The 18,024-nt window shown below is 43.9% G+C and overlaps 1 protein-coding gene and 1 long non-coding RNA gene across 9 annotated transcripts in view; one reads left to right on the forward strand and one right to left on the reverse strand.

The window, feature by feature from the left end:
• LOC145717094 (uncharacterized) overlaps positions 1-16,915 on the reverse strand; it is a 30,988-nt gene extending 14,073 nt beyond the window's left edge. Inside the window, exon 1 of the long non-coding RNA XR_014140113.1 lies at positions 16,559-16,915. This is a non-coding gene — a long non-coding RNA (uncharacterized LOC145717094). The remainder of the gene's footprint in view (positions 1-16,558) is intronic.
• Positions 1-18,024, forward strand: part of PALM2AKAP2 (PALM2 and AKAP2 fusion) — a 441,240-nt gene that overhangs the window by 315,839 nt on the left and 107,377 nt on the right. Inside the window, exon 1 of one of the 8 annotated variants that reach the window (XM_081803351.1) lies at positions 17,045-17,181. The exons of 6 other annotated variants lie outside the window; for them this stretch is intronic. The gene's annotated coding sequence lies outside the window, so the exon portion shown is untranslated. Of the gene's footprint in view, positions 1-17,044; positions 17,182-17,270; positions 17,912-18,024 lie in introns of those variants that run through there. One more of the 8 variants, XM_081803353.1, reaches the window with a different exon arrangement.

Raw genomic sequence — 18,024 nt, forward strand, 5'->3', positions numbered from 1 at the left:
ATAACAAAATTTACCCCTTTAACCATTTGTAAGTGCCGTTCTGTAGCATTACGTCATTCATACTGCTCTGCAACCATCCCTACCCTCCTCCACCTCCAGAACTTTTTCCATTAATGTATCCATTAAATACCCACTCTCCAGCTCCCGGCAACCACCTCAGTGTTACCTTTTATACATCATAATATTTCCTTGTCTTCTCAAAGGGAATTTAAGTACATCCCGTTAATCTTAAAAAGCCAGTAAAATGGCTAAGCCCCAACCTAGCATTTTCCTATCCTGTGGACAAGGCAAGCTAGAAAGGCGATCACTTTATAGACGTTTAAGAGTAGTGCTGCAAATAAAGGCGCTAGGAAGGTGCTTAATGCTAGATTTTAAATGAATTTGCTCGTGACAGGGCTTTCTTTCTTCTGTGGCGTAAACTACCCAGTGCCAACATCCTGGAAATGTCTTGGCTTTATTCAGCTGGGTGCATTGCTGGGAGCCAGAAATTGCACCTGTTGGGCTACGCATTGTTTTCTTGAATTCTGTTTGTTTGATGACTGTTCAAAAACTACATCAGTCGTGTTGGAACTCTATCAATCTGTGCTAAAGAACTATCTTCTGAGTAGAAAGCATGTGACTTGTCTGTCATTTTAATCAGATATGTACACCAACTAAATCCCAAACACCATCTGTACCTTGCCCTCTTGTTCTATATAAAGATACTAAAAACTTAAGTATTTGCAAAAAAAGAGTCATTTTAATCAGATATGTACACCAACCAAATCCCAAATGCCATCTGTACCTTGCCCTCTTGTTCTGTATAGAGGTACTAAAAACTTAACGTATTTGCAAAAAGGAGCCCAGAAAATTCTAACACAGCAGAATTTTTTTTTTTTTCAGAAAGAAGCCTTGTTCTTATTTACATTATTAAAAGATAAACTGAGACCTATTAAACATTTTAAGTTTATTTGAGCAAAGATCAATTCAAATTGGGCAGCACTAGATCAAAAGTGGTTAGCAAGGCTCCAAAGATGGGAACTCAGGGAGAGATTTTTATGGAGAAAAGGCAAAAGCAAAGCAAAGAAACTATTGATTGCTTACAGCTTAAAGCCTAGTTGGCTCTTGTAATTGGTTGTCCTTAGTGTTTTGATTTTATAACCTTGAAGCATTTACAGGCTTAGATTTTGGTTTTCTTACGTGGCAATGGAACCACCTCAGTCTAATGGCCTCTTTGTTTAATTAATTTAACAACATATGCAGTATTTCTCACTTGTGCTTAGCTGAGAAACAAGATGGGTACCATTTAGGCAGGTTGGAGATTCTGGCTGTAAAACCATTTAACAAGGGCACGTTTCCTACTCAAGGACGTGGGAAAGCAACATTTTTAAAAAAGGATGTTGCTTCTCTATATGTAAAATTTACCGCTGGGAGAGAGATTGTTCTGGAAGGGCAGATGTTCTCCGTTACAAAAGGGGGAAAGCATTTAGAATCTTCCGGTGATGAATAGAGGCCACAGGTTACAGCTTTCTGTGGACGTGGCTTTTAAAAAGCCATTCTGCTGAGGGTCTTTTGTTCCAGCTGTGTGGAACCACTTGCCCTTTGTATTTGACGATGATGACACCGAGGATTGTTTGGGGGGGGTGGGGCAGAAGTCATTTCCACATTGTGTCCATACATAAAGATTGCTCTCAATTTGCTTCCTTGCCAAAGGAGATATTTTTATTATAGATTGTTTTAATCCTTTAAGCTATGTAGAGTAGTGGATCTCTGAGAGGGTGGGAGGTATACCAAGACCCTACCGCTACCTTTTCACAGTAGTCCCTGTTGGACAATCACGGTCTTGAATTTTTTTTTTTTTTTTTTGAAATATACATTTTGCATTGTTACCAGGTAATGGATATGAAAGGCCATGCTGTAGACTGTAAGAAGCTGCATCAAATTGGTTATTATCATTCCTATGTGTTACTCCCTATTTATCCAATAAAATGAAAGTCAAATAAATGAAATCATAGCCATCGACAGCTCTCCGTTATCTATGTATAGACAAGGGATATTCCTGGCAAAGGAAAGATCCAGGTCCTTCTTTGCCATTTTATTTCTTCATCATTTTCCCTTGTCAACAATAATAGCTAATATGGATCGAGCATTTGCTATGAGCTCAGTTCTTCGTGAGGCCATTCCGGGTCCCATCTTATAGAATCCTCAAATTGACCCTGAGAGGGAGAGACTCTGACTAATCCCATTTTACAGATGTGGCTACTGGGGCACAGTCAAGTTAGGTAACTTATCAAAGATCTCAAAGTGAGAATTTGAACCCGGTAGAAAGACACCGCTTAACCTCTTGATCTGAGTATTAATGAATGCAGATTAGTTTTACTATTAGCTAAAGCAGGGGTGCTCTCAGGATGGGGCAGGAGTAGCTTTGCCAGATAAAATACTGGACACTCAATTAAACTTGAATTTTAGAGAAGCGATGAATAGATTTTTAGTATCAGTGTATCCCAAATATTGCCTGGGACATACTAAGAAACTGTTTATTGGTTATCTAAAATTTAAATTTAACTGGGCATCCTATATTTTAATTTGCTAAGTCTGGCAGCCCTAGTCAGGAGGGGGTGTTGCAAAGGAGGTGAAGATAATTGCTTAATGCATTTGATTATTGTGGTTTGGGATTTTTTTTTTTAACTATGACTTCATTCAGGGATTACAATGTGTTATATGAAGCTTTAAATCAGACAGATATACAGTTTCAGTTCACAAAATATACTGATAGCCTATCAACAGACCTCTCCTAACTTTTTTTTCTAGAAATAAAGGCTTCCAAACCTGACTCATGGCAAGATCTGTACCTCATTGGTTTCTCTGTGAAATGAAACTATAGGGAACTCTGTCCCCAGTTTGTTTGTTTCTCCTGAATGAAAAAAAAAAAAAAACACACAACAAATTTTCCTCAATCTGGGCATGTTATGATTTTTCTGAAGCCCATTCTAGAATTTTAATTTTAGTTGGGCTATCAGTGTTGGCCTGATTTCATTTTCTGCAGATAGCTTCATCATCCCGGTTTTTAAAATGTTGATGAAATATTCTTGCACTTTTACCAACTCTATTACTTGGTAAAATTTCCCTCTCTCTGAGTGGTCACCTCCTAAAATAGATGACAGTGGCCTGGATCTTCCAAGCCAAAGTTCTGATATATTCACAAATATTTCCTGGATACACCAGTGCATTTCCTCTTATGTTCATTTCTAACATTCCAGCAGTGGGAGCAACTAATGATGATAAAGCTCTAGAAATAGCCTCTGTCCATGTAGGTCAGAGCCCATTTGCAGATACGCCTGTCTTCTTATGAGGGGCTCATTGGCAAGTACCGAAGTCTATGGCTTCCCATAGAACTAAGGTAAGGGAATCAAATGCAGAACCCATTGGCAGAAGCCACTGGTCTTTGGTGCTCTTGGAAAGCTGCCAATCCGGGTCCCACTTAAGCAGGGGTTTGCCTCTCAAGTTCATTTATTAATAAATTATCATGACTATCTGGGAACGTTTAGAACGGTCACAAGTCATTCCTAAAAAACAAATTATTCATGTAGCCATTTACAATAGGCCTTGTCCTTCTGAAACAAGTTGGGCATCACGGAGGTCTCATAAATCTTGAGTGTAATTCTCAGGAATATCTGTCAGATTCATAGGCAGAAACATCTTGCTTCATTATACAAGTATTTAAGATTGTTTAAGTGAGCATCTAATGTTCCTTTAGATAAATTAGCAAATGCCTTCCCTTCCATCTCTTTCTTCTACCCATCCCCCAGTGGCCTTCCTCCTTGCTTTCTTCTGTTGGAGTGCAAACTTGTGGTTAATGTAATGAAAATCATGACATATGTGTAAGTTGGATGTAAAGAGAGAAAACATGCTCAGACAAGGTGATTGATTGGCTAGGAGAACAGACGGCAAAATACCAACAGGCTTCCATCCCAAGAGCAAGGCTGTTTTGATGTAACTCGAGCCTGAGCCTATTGTTATTGCAACAATTGCTTCTTCAGCAATGAGCCAATGGAGATATGACATTTATTTTAGCTCAGCACACTTATGTCTATTTCTGAAAAGGAAAAAGTCCCAGCTGCTGCAATCCCCACTCCCTCTCCCAAAGGGAACTGGGCTAAGCGGGTAGGGTATTGAATCTTGAATCGGTCATCATGCTCTCCAAATGCTCATAGACCACTAAGTTTTCATCTCTAACATGATGAATTTCTAGTCTAGTTCAGTTTAGAAAAATGAATAATGAGAATAATATGCATAATATTGATAGTGATATTTCTTAAAGAATATTTCTTTATTCTAATTTATGGAGAACTTTCCATGTGTCGTTCATGGATCAGGGCCCTGGATGCTTAGGGGATTATATTATTTGCTTTTTACCACAACCCTGTGAGAGAGGTACTATGAATAATTTACAGAGGAAGAAAAGGTACAGAGAGACTAAGTAACTTGTCCAAGGACATAGCCAAGGAGTCTCAGAGCCCAGATCTAACCAGGCCACCCTTGCTCTTAATGACTATGTCACACTGCTTTGCTTGGTAGAACAGAATGACAAGGCTTGTATGCAAATGTATAAAGTGGTTCTCACAGCCCCTGATCAATAAGGGAGCTTTTATGTAGTTCTGTTTGCATTTGTTCTTCAATACAAAGCTGGAGTCTACCTGGTGGGATAAGATTAGATTTCATGCCCGAGATTTGGTTGTTTTTCAGACTTGCCCTTGGGTCCTCATCCTATCTATATTCTGATTACATTTTCGTTATCTTTCTACTGTGGTGATTCATGAATATGATAAAACAGAACTGCCTCTTCAGTAAATAAGGGAAGCTTGGCCCACAGTGAATAAATAGACCTTCCGTGGAATCTGGAGAAATTCAGCATATAGATGTCCTGCAATATTTATTAGGAGACCATTATCCCCACCATGCCTGAGCTTAGGGCAGTTTCTTCATTTAGTGTTTCCTAAGATACCTGCACTTCTCTGTTACACAGCATTTGTTAGCTTTTAGGTAAAAAACTGATTTATCGAATGTTGTGTTGCATGCTTTTATATGAGGTGTACCATATTTAAACAGATTCAAATGTTAAGGGTGATTTTTCAAATTAATGTCACTAAATCCTCTGGAAATTTTGACTATCAAAGCTTATTGAAGGTTGAGAAACAGACAAACATACATCCACTAAGAGCCATTATTTTTATTATTCTTGATGTATTTTAAATATGTTCTTGCAAAGGAAGTATGAACAAAACCCAAATATGAAAACAATTTCCAAGTTTATATTAAGTTTATCCCATGAGTGACAAAGGAAAATCCCTCTTAAGAGAAATGGCATTGCAAAAGAGGCAGAGAATCTTTTTCTTTTTGAAAGAAAAAATGCATCCTGTTTCTAACATTTTTCATTGTATTTGACAGTTTATTAAAATAAACCTTTTTCCTTCATGTGGACTTCATCAGGCTTTTCTTATCCTGTGATAGTCTTGACCCACCTTCCTGTTTCTCTTATCTTCTCACCCTTCTTCCCTCCCTTTCCCTCTCTCCTTCTTCCCTCTCTCTCTCCCTCCCTCCCTCTCTCCTTCCTTCCTCCTTCCCTCCTTCCTTCTCTCCCTTCTTTGCTTCTTTCTTCCCTTCCTGATTTGTCCTCCCCTTCTTTCCCAGCATGCACTAGGGCCAGGCACTATGTTACTTGACCTGCGTTATTTCATTTAACACTCACAACTACATTGTGAGGCAGGTGTGAGGCAGGTACCCTCCTGGTCCTGCCGGTGCTACAGATGCAGAAATCCATGCTCTGAGGAGTTAAGTGACTTTCCCAAGGTCACAGAATCTGTAAGAGTGGAGTTAGGATTCAGTCGGAAGTCTGTAACATTCCAGAGCCCACAGTTTAGTGCTTTCCATACAATGAGGACCCATTTCTTTTATAATTGGGAAAATATTTTATTTATTTATTTATTTACTTACTTACTTACTTACTTGCTTGCTTACTTACTTATTAGAGAGGGAGGGGAGAGGGGCAGAGGGAGAGGGAGAGAGAGAATCTCAAGCTGACTCCCAGCTGAGCGTGGAGCCTGATGCAGGGCTCAGTCTCAAGACCCCGAGATCATGACCTGAGTTGAAATCAACTGAGCTACTCGGGTGCCCCCAAATATTTTAGTTAAAATTTAACAACAGGAAAATAGTTATGATCCTCTAGGAGAAGGAGTTAGTCAAGAGCTGAACCGATCTAAGACCACTCTGGCTCTTGGGACCGAACATCAGGAAATTACAGAACATAGACAGGCACAGATAAATCATAAGTAGCTAACACCTGCTGAGAATCTAAAAGGTAGGTTCTATGGACTTTGTGAGCATCCAACGCTCACCACAGGTTCGTGATACAGATAACTATGTAATTGTCCCAATTTTAAAGACTGGGAAACTGAGGCACAGGAAGGTAAAGTAATCCGTGGAAGGTCCTGCCTGCGGATTTCCTGCCCGTGGTGAGCGCTCTTCCTTTTCTCAGAAATGTTGAGCTGGTTAACTTCACAAGCAGCCATTCACCTGGAGTTCAGATCCAGAGCAAAGACCAAAAAGTATGCTTTCCTCATGGAGGGAATCAGTAACTTTCAAGCCACACATTTTTTGTGCAAGTGACATGTCTGAAAAGACGGTGTTTGTGATTAAGAGAATGAAAGAGAGAAGAATGACACAGATAATAGGAGGGAAAAGGAAAGGCCAACCGAATCCACCCATGGTAAATGTCAGAAATGTAGCAGTCAAGCACCTGGGCTCCTCAGTGCCTGAGCCCCTCACAGGAGTCACAGACTGTCGTTGATCCTTTCATATGAAATACCAAATTCTTGGGCAACTGGGTGGCTCAGTCGTTAAGCATCTGCCTTCGGCTCAGGTCCATGGTCCCAGGGTCCTGGGATCGAGCACCGCATCGGGCTCCCTGCTCCGTGGGAAGCCTGCTTCTCCCTCTCCCACTCCCCCTGCTTGTGTTCCCTCTCTCGCTGTCTCTCTCTCTGTCAAATAAATAAATAAAATCTTAAAAAAAAAACAAAAACAAATTCTTCTTAGAATTTGCCTTACAGGAAAGTCTAGTTTGTTTGATGTTTTAAAAGTGCAATTTTTTTTTTACCTAAAAGTTTAAGAACTATTTTATTCAATGTGCTTTATAAGGTTATTTTTGGGAGTTGGTCCTTTGTGTTTAAAAAGAAATTTCCTAGAAACCTACTCAAATGGGGACCAGTCAGAAGAGCATTTTATTGTAATGATTTATGATCAGAATGGTGGTGGACAGAGTGACAGGTGCTGAAACCTTCAAGTGGTGAGGGAGGAGAGTTTACTGAGAAAGGAGGACAGTAGTCTGGAGGAAATAGCAAGGAGAACCCCCATCCCCCCTCCAGGCTCGGTGGTCCCAGAGAGAGAGAAAGCCCCTGCCTATGTGTCCCCCCCATATCATCATGCAATGATGCTTTGTACATGGCAGGACCTTAATATCTGTGAAATGGGTGAATGATTGAATAAGAAGGAATTTTAATTTTGGCAAGAGGAACCATTGGAGAGTGGTTTAGGACCCGCGTACACTGTAGACAAGATGGGGGAGAGGCCGAAGGCAGAGATGCCTGTTAAGAGTCCAGTGAAAGGTCCAGGTGAGAAAGGAGGCAGGATTGGACCATGCAGAGGCAGTAGGGACAGTAGGAGAAAACACAGTGGCTGGACCTTGGTGAGGAAGAGGGCAGAGGTGGCCATGGGGACAGCAGGACCCTCAGTCAGGAAATGCAGGGGAACTGAGGGGCAGGGAGGCACGTATGGAGTTTGGCTGGAGTAAGTGGGTTTGACGGATACTTGAGGGAAGATGCAAAGCTGCAGGTAGGATTCTAGGGTGCACTCAATAGAATGTCTCTATCCAGGGGAAGGTCGGGATGATGGGAATGGAGGGAAGAAGATTGTGGTTGGGGAATAACAGCCTTGGGGGCAGGCTGAGGAAGAGGCCCTTGAAGGGGAGGAGGAGGACAGGCCGGGGCCGGTGAGCAGGGCTTTCTGGATGAAGGGAAGAGTGTGAGGTGGAAAGGGTTCTTGTTGTTTACTGTTTGCTATAGAAATGATGAAAATACCAAGGGAAGCAAACTTACAGCAAAGAACTTCACACTGAACTGAGAGTGAGCAGGCTTGGCATTTGAGTCCTGACTTTGACCCAGTCTTGCTGGGTGATTCTATGCAAGTTCTGTTCCCCACCTAGGATTCATTTTCTTTGCTAATAACAACTAACACTGAGTTCTGACCTTGTAGCCAGCCCTGAGCTTACAGCTTTACATGGATGATCTCATTATACTTACAACAACCATATACGGTAGAAGTCTGATCTGCCTCTTACATGTGAGGATTCGGGGAGATGGCTTTCCCAAGTTCACACAGCTAATAAGGGACAGATCAGGATCCAATCCCAGGCTTCTCGCTCCAGAGACTCTATATTTCATGGACACTTGGCTATACTGTCAAATGAGGGACGTGGCTTGGGTGACAAGTCATTTTTCCCCCTAGCTCTTAGTTTCCTGGCTCTGGCATTGTGATATGCCCTCCCCCATCCCAAGCAAGTACAGAAAATGCTTAAAATAAAAAACAGGCGCATCAACAGTCTTCTATCCAAACACGCTGTCCTGGTCTCGGTGCCTGCCTATCTTATCTCAACCAGGCTATAAATTACTTATCAGTCCAGCACCCGGGCTCCTCAGTGCCTGAGCCCCTCACGGGAGTCATAGACTGTTTCGGATACCTGGCTGCTTTACCCATTTCTGTTATCTGTCAGAATAACAGGCTTCTTAAGGTATTTAAGTATGCAGTGCTTGCTCCTAAAATTAGCCAGGCAGTGGTCTAAAAAGAAAAGGAAAGAGGGAAGGGGGCGGTGGGGAGGACAGGAGGCAGGAAAGGAGGGAGGGAGGGAGGGAGGGAGGGAGGAGAGCAAGCAAGTAAGGAGGAGCTGTGGAGAAGCCGTTGACCTGAGGAGGTGCAGAGTCTGCGTGGATAATGTGGCTCTGCATATTTAGTTGACCTTATCATAAGCTGTTGTGGCTTCAAAAGTGATTTTACACTGGCCATGGTCCCATCCCAACAGAAGCTTTAAACATGCTGTCGAAGCAGCGGTTAGCATTCTCCATATTTAAAAGATCTTAACACTTTGGCTAGGTAAGTAAATAACTTACTCTGGACATCATATAAACTTAAAACGCCTTTGCAATGTAGTTCATCATCTTTGGTGAACTTATCTTAACACTAGGATAAGGAATTTAATGTGTTTTGTGTTGTAGAAGGAAAAAGCCTACGTTCTCACTGGATAGTTCTCAATATTAAAACATTTGATGACTAGGTCAGAAACTACTGGGAAAACTACCTCTGCAATAATAAGAATTATTTAAGATGTCAAGATGTAGTCTTTCTCCACCCCTAATATTACTGAAAAGCCTTATGGTTCTTTCCATAAATGAACAAACAACCTGTACTTAAAAGTTCAGAAGGAAACTTGGGAATTCCTGGGAAAATGTTACAGTCCCATTTTTAAAAAAATAAAAAATAGGGGCGCCTGGGTGGCTCAGTCAGTTAAGCATCTGACTCTTGGTTTAGCTTGGGTTGTGATCTCAGGGTCGTGGGACTGAGCCCCGAATCAGGCTCCACGCTCAGCACAGAGTCTGCTTGAGATTCTCTCTCCCTCTCCCTCTGCCCCTCCTGCTCATGCTCTCTCTCTCTCTCAAATAAATAAATAAATCTTTAAAAAAATAAATGAAAACTGAAAAATAATTCTCCATCTTACCTAAAATTCAAAAGGAATTGAACACCACTGGAAAGAAAGGGAATTTTGCATTTAAAATTTATCATTAATGAAGAGCATATCCACTGAGTTTACTCAGGGAAGACTGTCCTGGGCATTGGGGGGCACTGTTGCCCAGTGTCCTGTGAACACAGTGTGTACAGTTCAAGTTCAATATTGGGCATATTTTATGTTTTCAATGCCATGCTTTAAAAAGTGCCTCGGTTCATGCTTTGTCTCCATTAAAGCATGCACTCTGGAATGGTTAATAATATTTTTTTGAAGTAATGTCTATGCCCAACATGGGGCTCGAACTCACCATCCTGAGACCAAGAGATGCTCTACCTACTAAGCCAGCCAGGTGCCCCTAGTAGATTTTTTAAATGATTCAGTTGTTAAATGGGATAAAATCCTCAACCAAGAAACAAAGAACCTCCACTTTACAGGGCTTTATTGTTGTTAAATACCAAAGTAATACATAAGTACATTCTTGTCATTAGCACATGAGCTTCGAGGCCTCTGGAACTGAGGATGTAGGACCCACAGTTGTCCCATGTAGCCATTGGCACCTTCTCGCTTCCCTTACCAAGGGACTCTGTCCTCCGTGCCCTCTTCCTTCCCCACCCTGCATTTCCCCTCCCTCAGTTGAGTTTTTCCTTGCCCCTTTCCCAGCACAGGGCTTCCCATGTTGCTGCTTTTCACTGAAGATTTTAGTTTGGAATACTGTATGACTTTCTCTTTATGCTACCATTTAATGGTATATTACACTGGGCAATCCGGATGATTTGCTCTCACTTTTTCCATGTAGAGAAGTTACAGCCTGGCTACAAGGTGGGACAAAATAAAGACAGAGAGATGGGCAAAAGTTGCTTGGGTTTTGGAATGTTTCATTTGGAGTGTTTTTCAAGGTCTTTTGAAAAAAAAGAGTCTCAGACAGCGGGGGTGAATGTAATCAGGTCACCATTTCCTTGTGTTAGAAGGTTTGGCAAAGGAGAGGCCAAGTGTGAGGATGCAGGAAAAGGAAATAAATGTAGAACAGGCAGGGAAGGAACTTACTGGGGTACAGGAAGCCAGATACCCTGGAGAGGAAAGGAAGGAAAGGCAGGCATCGCTACGGAGGCCAAGAATGGTGGTAAACATGGTCGAAGAGCCAAGTGTTTTCATATGACACGGTCCCTAGCTCTGTGTCCACGAGCCTCTCTCCTCCTGCCTAAGGATTGCGTCCACCCCAAGTGCCTCCCAAAGCAGGCTGGGGAACAGAATCATGTGGAAAGCTTAAACAAATATAGATTCCTGGGCCTCAGGAAAACAAACCCCCCCAAGCTACTCTTGATGTGAGCTAGCTTGGGAAACTGATTTGCAGTCTTTAGAGCTGACTACCACTTAGCAACCAGGTCTGACCTTAGAGAAGAGTTGGCTTTGAGAAGGGTGTTTTTAATTTGATAAAACACAACTATAAGTCCAAACAAATAGTCCATCAACTGACCCATGTCAGTCTTAGGTGTTGGACAGTCAAAAAGTTGATGGTTAAAATGTTCTATGGATGGGTCATCCCTTCTATGAAAAAGCCACATTATCTAGAGATGCCCTTTTCGTCTTTAGATAAGAATCCAGGATCAGTGGAGAAATGTCTTAAGTTGGAAATCCGTAAACATACAAACCATCCAGATGAATAAGGTAAAACCACTATTTGATTTAGAAAGCAAGCAAATGACCCGTGTGAATCCCAGGAGTTAGTTGGTTGGCTATCCCAAGTCGTGAAGCCAGCAGGGATAAATCTTTCCTTTTATACTTAAAGTAAAATTATTTGAACTCCTACTGACAAAGTGGAAGATGTCCAGTGCCCACCCCACTATTTTTATGGGCTTTTAACTCAAGTGATGAACTCAAGTGGCAGGGTGTGTGTGTGGGGGGGTAGTTCTTCTGGTCACTTCTTGTTCTGATTTCTTATTTTGTCTGACTTCTTCATTTCGCATCCATCTTGCCTGATATCCACCCTGTACCAAGCCTCATACAAGCCCCTTGCCTTTGGTTCTCCAAACAAATGCTGTTTTAAGAGGTTTACAGGTTACCAGAAGTACTTATATCACAACACAGCACAGCAAATGACTCGAAAAGTGTATGTTAAATATTCTCTTTCTTTGGGCCTTATCGGTGATCAGGAATTTCTCATTCACTGACTTCTCCCCACCACCCCAATCTTTCATCTGACTCCATAGATTTCATAAACTTCTGAATTCCCAAAGTGAATTGCCCTTGAGCAGTGTATCAACATTTTTTATCTCAAGAGATAGCCCCAAATTGTCTTCTGAATTTACCAATTTATTAATGTCAATGTATATTCCCATCAACGGAGTATAACAATCACTTAATTTTCATCACTCCCTCACCAAAAATAAGTAAAATTTGTGTTTTTATGTATTTACCAATTTCACAGGCAAAATATATTGTCCCAATATTTTCACTTGCATTTCTTTAATTATGAAGAGTTTGAGCATATTTTCTTAAGTTCCATGGCCAGTTATACTTATTCATCTATAAACTACTAGGTTATTTTTTTTTCTATTGGGTATTTAGTGATTTTCTTCAATTTTCTTATTGATTTGTAAGAACTCTTCACATATTAGAGATAGTAACTCATTGTTATATATGTTGCAAATACTTCCCCTGTTTTTTTCTTCTCTTATATTTTCAGTGGTACATCTGGTCCCATGGAAATGCCCTTGGGTTGGGATTGTTCCTAAATTTCCAATGACTTTACCTGTTGCTTGGTGGGAAAGCCCTAAGATCTAGGGCTATTGGTTTGATGGGGGCCAGCCTTTTTGGTGTTGGTTTTGTTTCCTTTGCCCTCCCGCCGCCCCCACCTCCTCCTCTTCCTCCTTTTTCTTAGCAAACCTTTATTTTCAGGGGGACACATTTAACATACGAGGATTACATCCAGCTGATGCTTTTCGATGTTTCTCCTTGCTAGGAGGAAGTGGCAAATTCTCTTTTATAATGGGCCAGTCTTGGCCCTCCTTTGGGTTTGCAAGTCACCTCTCTGAGCCACTCACAAGTCTTTTTTTCAACTTCTACTCTTCTCTAAGGTTGGAGGCATGTAGCTACTGATAGACCAGTATTTGCTGGATTTGGATTTCATTTTGCTCAGTTTGAGAAGAGAGAAAGAAGAGGTTTTGTCAAACTGTGTCTAGGCTGACTTCTTTCCCAGAAACTAACCTTTACCTTTGATGTTTCTTTAGTAAGTATATTGTATTTCTTGGGTTCCCTGGAGGCCACTGTTGCTCAGGGCACAGTTTAAAGTGGGTCAGCAGCATGGCAGATGCAAAATGAGCAGAAATGTACATTTTGACATAACAAAAGAAATCCTGAGTTCTTCTGCTAAGCAACATTTCCATAGGTTTTGTGTCCTAGATGATATAGGGCCTTTGGGAGCATTTAACATTTACACATCCCAGGTAGATTTTTTATTTCACAGAATTAGTAGCCCTTTCTTTGCTTTGAATGTGCTTCTAAAGTGCATCTAGATGACATGTGGGTGGCTCAGTCAGTTAAGTGTCCGCCTTCAGCTCAGTTCATGATCCCAGGGTCCTGATATCGAGTCTCGCATTGGGCTCCTTGCTCAGTGGGGAGCCTGCTTCTCCCTCTGCCTGCCACTCCCCATGCTTGTGCTCTCTCTCTCTCTCTCTCTCACAAATGAATAAATAAAATCTTTTTTTTTTTAAGATTTTATTTATTTGACAGAGAGAGACACAGTGAGAGAGGGAACACAAGCAGGGGGAGTAGGAGAGGGAGAAGCAGGCTTCTTGTGGAGCGGGGAGCCCGATGCGGGGCTCGATCCCAGGACCCTGGGATCATGACCTGAGCTGAAGGCAGACGCTTAATGACTGAGCCACCCAGGCGCCCCTGAATAAATAAAATCTTAAAAAAAAATAAAGTGCATCTAGGAGACTAAATGTGCTTCTTTCATAAAATATTCTCAGCTCCAATAATCATTATCATGTTAAGAGATATATGATGTGATATACCCATAAGAATGTGCTGGGTGATGGGCTACCTGGGGGGCTTAGTCGGTTAAGGGTCCAACTCTTGATTTCTGCTCAGGTCATGATCTCAGGGTTGTGCATCAGAATCTGCCCTCAGCATGGAGCCTCCTTAAGATTCTCTCTCTCCCCCTTCTTCTGCCCCTCCTACGGGCTCTCTCTCTCTCAAAAAACAAACAAACAAACAAAAAAAGAATGTACTAGGTGGTAAAGCCCGCTTTTCCCACCTCTAGGATTTCTCATACCTTCATGTTCTTATGCTCACCAAGCAGCTGTTAAAAAAGTTTTCCTAGCCTGCCCCCATAGGTTCTGACTTAGTAGGTAAAGGTGGGGCCCAGGAATCTGCCTTTTTGAGAACTGTAGTGGTTCTGATGTCTGTGGTCCTTAGTATTGGCTTTGAGTACAGGGCCAGATTCTGAACTTCAGCAGTATTGACATTTGAGACACGATAAATCTTGTTGCTGGGGTGTTGTTTAGCAATATCTCTGGCCTCACCCAATAGGTATCAGTAGCACCCCCCATTATAAACAATCAAAAATGTCTCCAGACATTGTCAACATGTCCCCTGGGGGGTCAAGTCACCCTTGACTGAGAACCACTGACGGAGGGGGAAATAAATGAGAAAATGCTAATTAAGAACAGTTTTTACTTTCACATGCAGATGTTCATACCCTTGATTTCACTGAACAAATTAAAAAGTATTTCTGAGCACTTGGCATGTACAAGCATTTTATATTAAAAAATGTTTAATCATGGCTACTTCCTTAACATCTTATGAGATGGAAGAAAAGGAAATGTTCTTGTAAATTAATATCTATTGAACATGCGCTTTTCCTAAATTAATATTCCCAGTAGTTTTCTGTAAGATACACCAGAGCTTTAAAATTAATATAACAGAAAATTAATATTAATCAGTATTAAAAGTAATATTAAATTAAAATTAATATTAACATTGGGGCGCCTGGGTGGCACAGTTGGCTAAGCGTCTGACTCTTGGTTTCAGCTCAGGTTGTGATCTCAGGGTTGTGAGATGAGCCCCACGTTGGGCTCTGCGCTTAGTATAGAGTCTGCTTAAGATTCTCTCTCCCTCTCCCTCTGCCCCTCCACCCTGTGCGCTCGCTCTCTTGCTCTCAAATAAATCTTTAAAAAAATTAATATTAACATCGACATTGCTTTAGGAAAGATGTAATTCAGCCAGTGTGAATTGCTGTACACTTTAATAATGAAACAAATTTGATTGATAAACTTTACATTTATTCTAATTTAGAAACATAAGAAGAAAGAGTCATGATGCACCTGCCATAATACTGTTTATAAAACCTTACCTCTGCTCTAATTTTAGAATCTTTCCTTGGAGAGTCTGTGGTCCATATAAATAAATAACTCTACCCAAACACACTCATTTCAATGTGAGTTTTTCATGTGTTACTAAAATGTTAAAAATAGATCATGATGTAGGGCACCCAGATATTTAACTCCTTAAGTCAGTGACAGGAGGAGCTACAAGGAAGGAAGGAAAGAGGGAGGGAAAGAAGGAAGGGAGGAAGGAAGGGACAGAGGAAGAAAGGAGGAACAAAGGAAGGAAGGAAAGAAAGAATGAAGGGAGGGAGGGAAGGAGGGACGGAAGAAAGGATGGATGGAAGGAAAAGGAAGGGAAGAGAAAGAACAGGAATTGATCGAGGATGAAGCTCTATAATTTCTGACCATGAATCAGTAAATTCTATTGAAATCAAGAGTGGAGACCTACCCGAAGGCTGCTGAAACAATTCCTAAGTGGCAAGAAAAAGAAGCCTATTGACATTCAGGAACCCTGAGGAGAACAACAGACATCTCCATTGTGGACTTAGCCCCTCCCTCCAGTAAAGGTGTGAATAAAGCTCAAGACAGGAAAGATGCCTTTTCTCCGGAGGGTGCTGTTGTAAACGTGTCATTAGCGTGGACAGGCTTGCTGAGCACTTCCCGATGATATCATTTCTTTGTATGGGAGATCAAGGACCTTTGTGGATTAGTAAAGAAGAACGGGACTGGCAGCTGTCTTTCCTGCTGAGTTTGGCATGCAGAATTGACTCTCCGGAGAGGACCCCAGGACCTTGGCCAGGGGTTCAGAAAGAAGCAGGCCTACCTAGAATGGAAACTCAAAGGAGAGCAATGGGGCTCTGACCTGCAAAGCTGGAGGCAGAAAAAATAGGAAAACGAAAACCCCCACCATTGCTAGTGGAAAGTTGAATTCAAGAAACCTGGCTTTATATTATTTTCCTCTGCAGAGGTCGAGCAGAGGAAGATAAGCGCTTGCTTTTGAAACATGCTCCTTTCAGTGTGGGGTGTTTTCTGTGTGTGTCCTCTGAGGATTTTGAGACAGTCCCTTTCCAAAGGGTCATTAACATTAGTTAAATATTCATGGTGGGGGAGGGGATTACAGACTGAAATTTCAGACCGCTCCAGAGTGAGGGATGGCCGGCCACCGGCCCAAGGGAGCCGCACCTTGTGTATCAGCTGCCTCCTTCCCCACCGCTGGCTTTGTTAACACGCGCTTTGACACCAGGCGGCCGGCTGCCACAACGGGGAGGGCAGTGTGACGGCTCTGGCTAGCCGGAGAGCCAGAAACAGCCCTGTCCACGCCTCGGCCTCTGGGCCATATCGGGGGAGGCCCCAAATACAGGGAGACCCCATCCCTGTCACCAAGACGCACTTCCTAGCCGCTGCCAGCGGTGGTACTTACCCGGGGCCCGTCGTGGTGCTGGGTAAGAAACGAAGGATCGCTCCCTCCTCGCAGCTCCTGGCGTTGCGAGCGCGCACAGGCACCCACACGGTTCCACCTACCCATACACACGTATGTGTACACCAACACACGTCCGCATGTGCACACGCCGACACGCCCACCCGTACGCCGACACAGGTCCTCATCCCCAGACACAGAGCCCTCGCCCCAGTTAGGAAATAACAGGGCTTCACTGGCCCGGTCCCTCTATTCATCCATCTCGCCATCCCTCCAATCTATGCATTCACTCATTTCGTGGTTTCTCGGTTTGGGCTTGGATTCCACCGAAGCCACAGAGAGGTGTGGGTGCATGGGGAGGGCACGTGGAAGCGGAGGGGCGGCCCGCGGGCGCCGGGCGCGGGGAGGGGCGGGGAGGGGGCGGGCTCCGGCGGCCGACAGCCGACGGGCGGCGCTCCCAGCCCTCCAGCTCGCCCCGCGGCCGCGGCTCCAGGCAGACGCGCTCGGCCGGGTCCGGGGCTGCCGCACGCATTCGCCGGAGCGTCTCGGACGCCCCAACGAGGAGGCAGGGGCCGAGCGGGAGGGGAGCTCGAGGACTGCGTCCCCCCGGGATCCCGCGCCCAGAGGTGGGTGGCCCAGGCCGGGGGCGCGGCGACCCCCGACACCGCGTCCCCAGAGCGCCCCCCTGATGTGGGGGCCTCAGGCGTGGGGAAAGGGAGGCCCGGGAGCGGCTGCAGATCTGGGGAGTCCTCGGAAGGATCGCGGACTTTAAAAGGGCTTTTATGGCCTTGCCTAGCGGAGCGTGTGCGGGGAGGGGGCTTGGCTGGAAAGGGCTGTGGCCATGTGGCTTTGAATTCCTAGGTTTGGGGGAGGGCCGAGCCTTTGGCTGCTTTATTCAATACTTATATGTGCTTTTTAAAATGAACTTAGGACCATTTCCCCTGCTCCCTAACACACACACACACACACACACACACACACACACACACACACGGGCTGTACAGGAAAAGCGGGGAATATCTAATGGCCGTGGCCGCCCCTCGGGACCCGGGAGCAGCAGAGGATGGAGCCACCGGTTCCAGCTCCCGAGGAAGACGCGGGTCCTTAAATGGCAGCGCTGGGGCCTTTGGGGGGCTCAGGGGCTGCGCCGGGAGTCCGAGGCCGGGGAGGACCGGCTCCCCGACCAGCCGGAGCCTTGCGGACTGGGTCTGCGAACTGCACTCCAGAGACCACGCGGGCCGAGAGGGCAGCCTCTCTGCGCGGGGACGGAGGGGTACGCGCTGAGCCTGGAAGTTTGGCCTGAGGCTGAGACCCCGGCTGCTAGGATCCGCTCTTTTATCCTGGATAAAGCCCAGGGTACGTCTCTTTTGGTCCTTTGTGGGGACAGTTTGGGAGAGGAAGGGTGGATCGTGGTGGTGAGCGCTGGGCAAATGGTGCCGGTAATGGGGGGGTGGGGGGTGGCGGCGGGT

Source organism: Leptonychotes weddellii, chromosome 14, assembly GCF_054177405.1.
Source record: "Leptonychotes weddellii isolate Sample4059 chromosome 14, ASM5417740v2, whole genome shotgun sequence".
In the NCBI taxonomy this organism is placed as follows: Eukaryota; Metazoa; Chordata; class Mammalia; order Carnivora; family Phocidae; genus Leptonychotes; species Leptonychotes weddellii.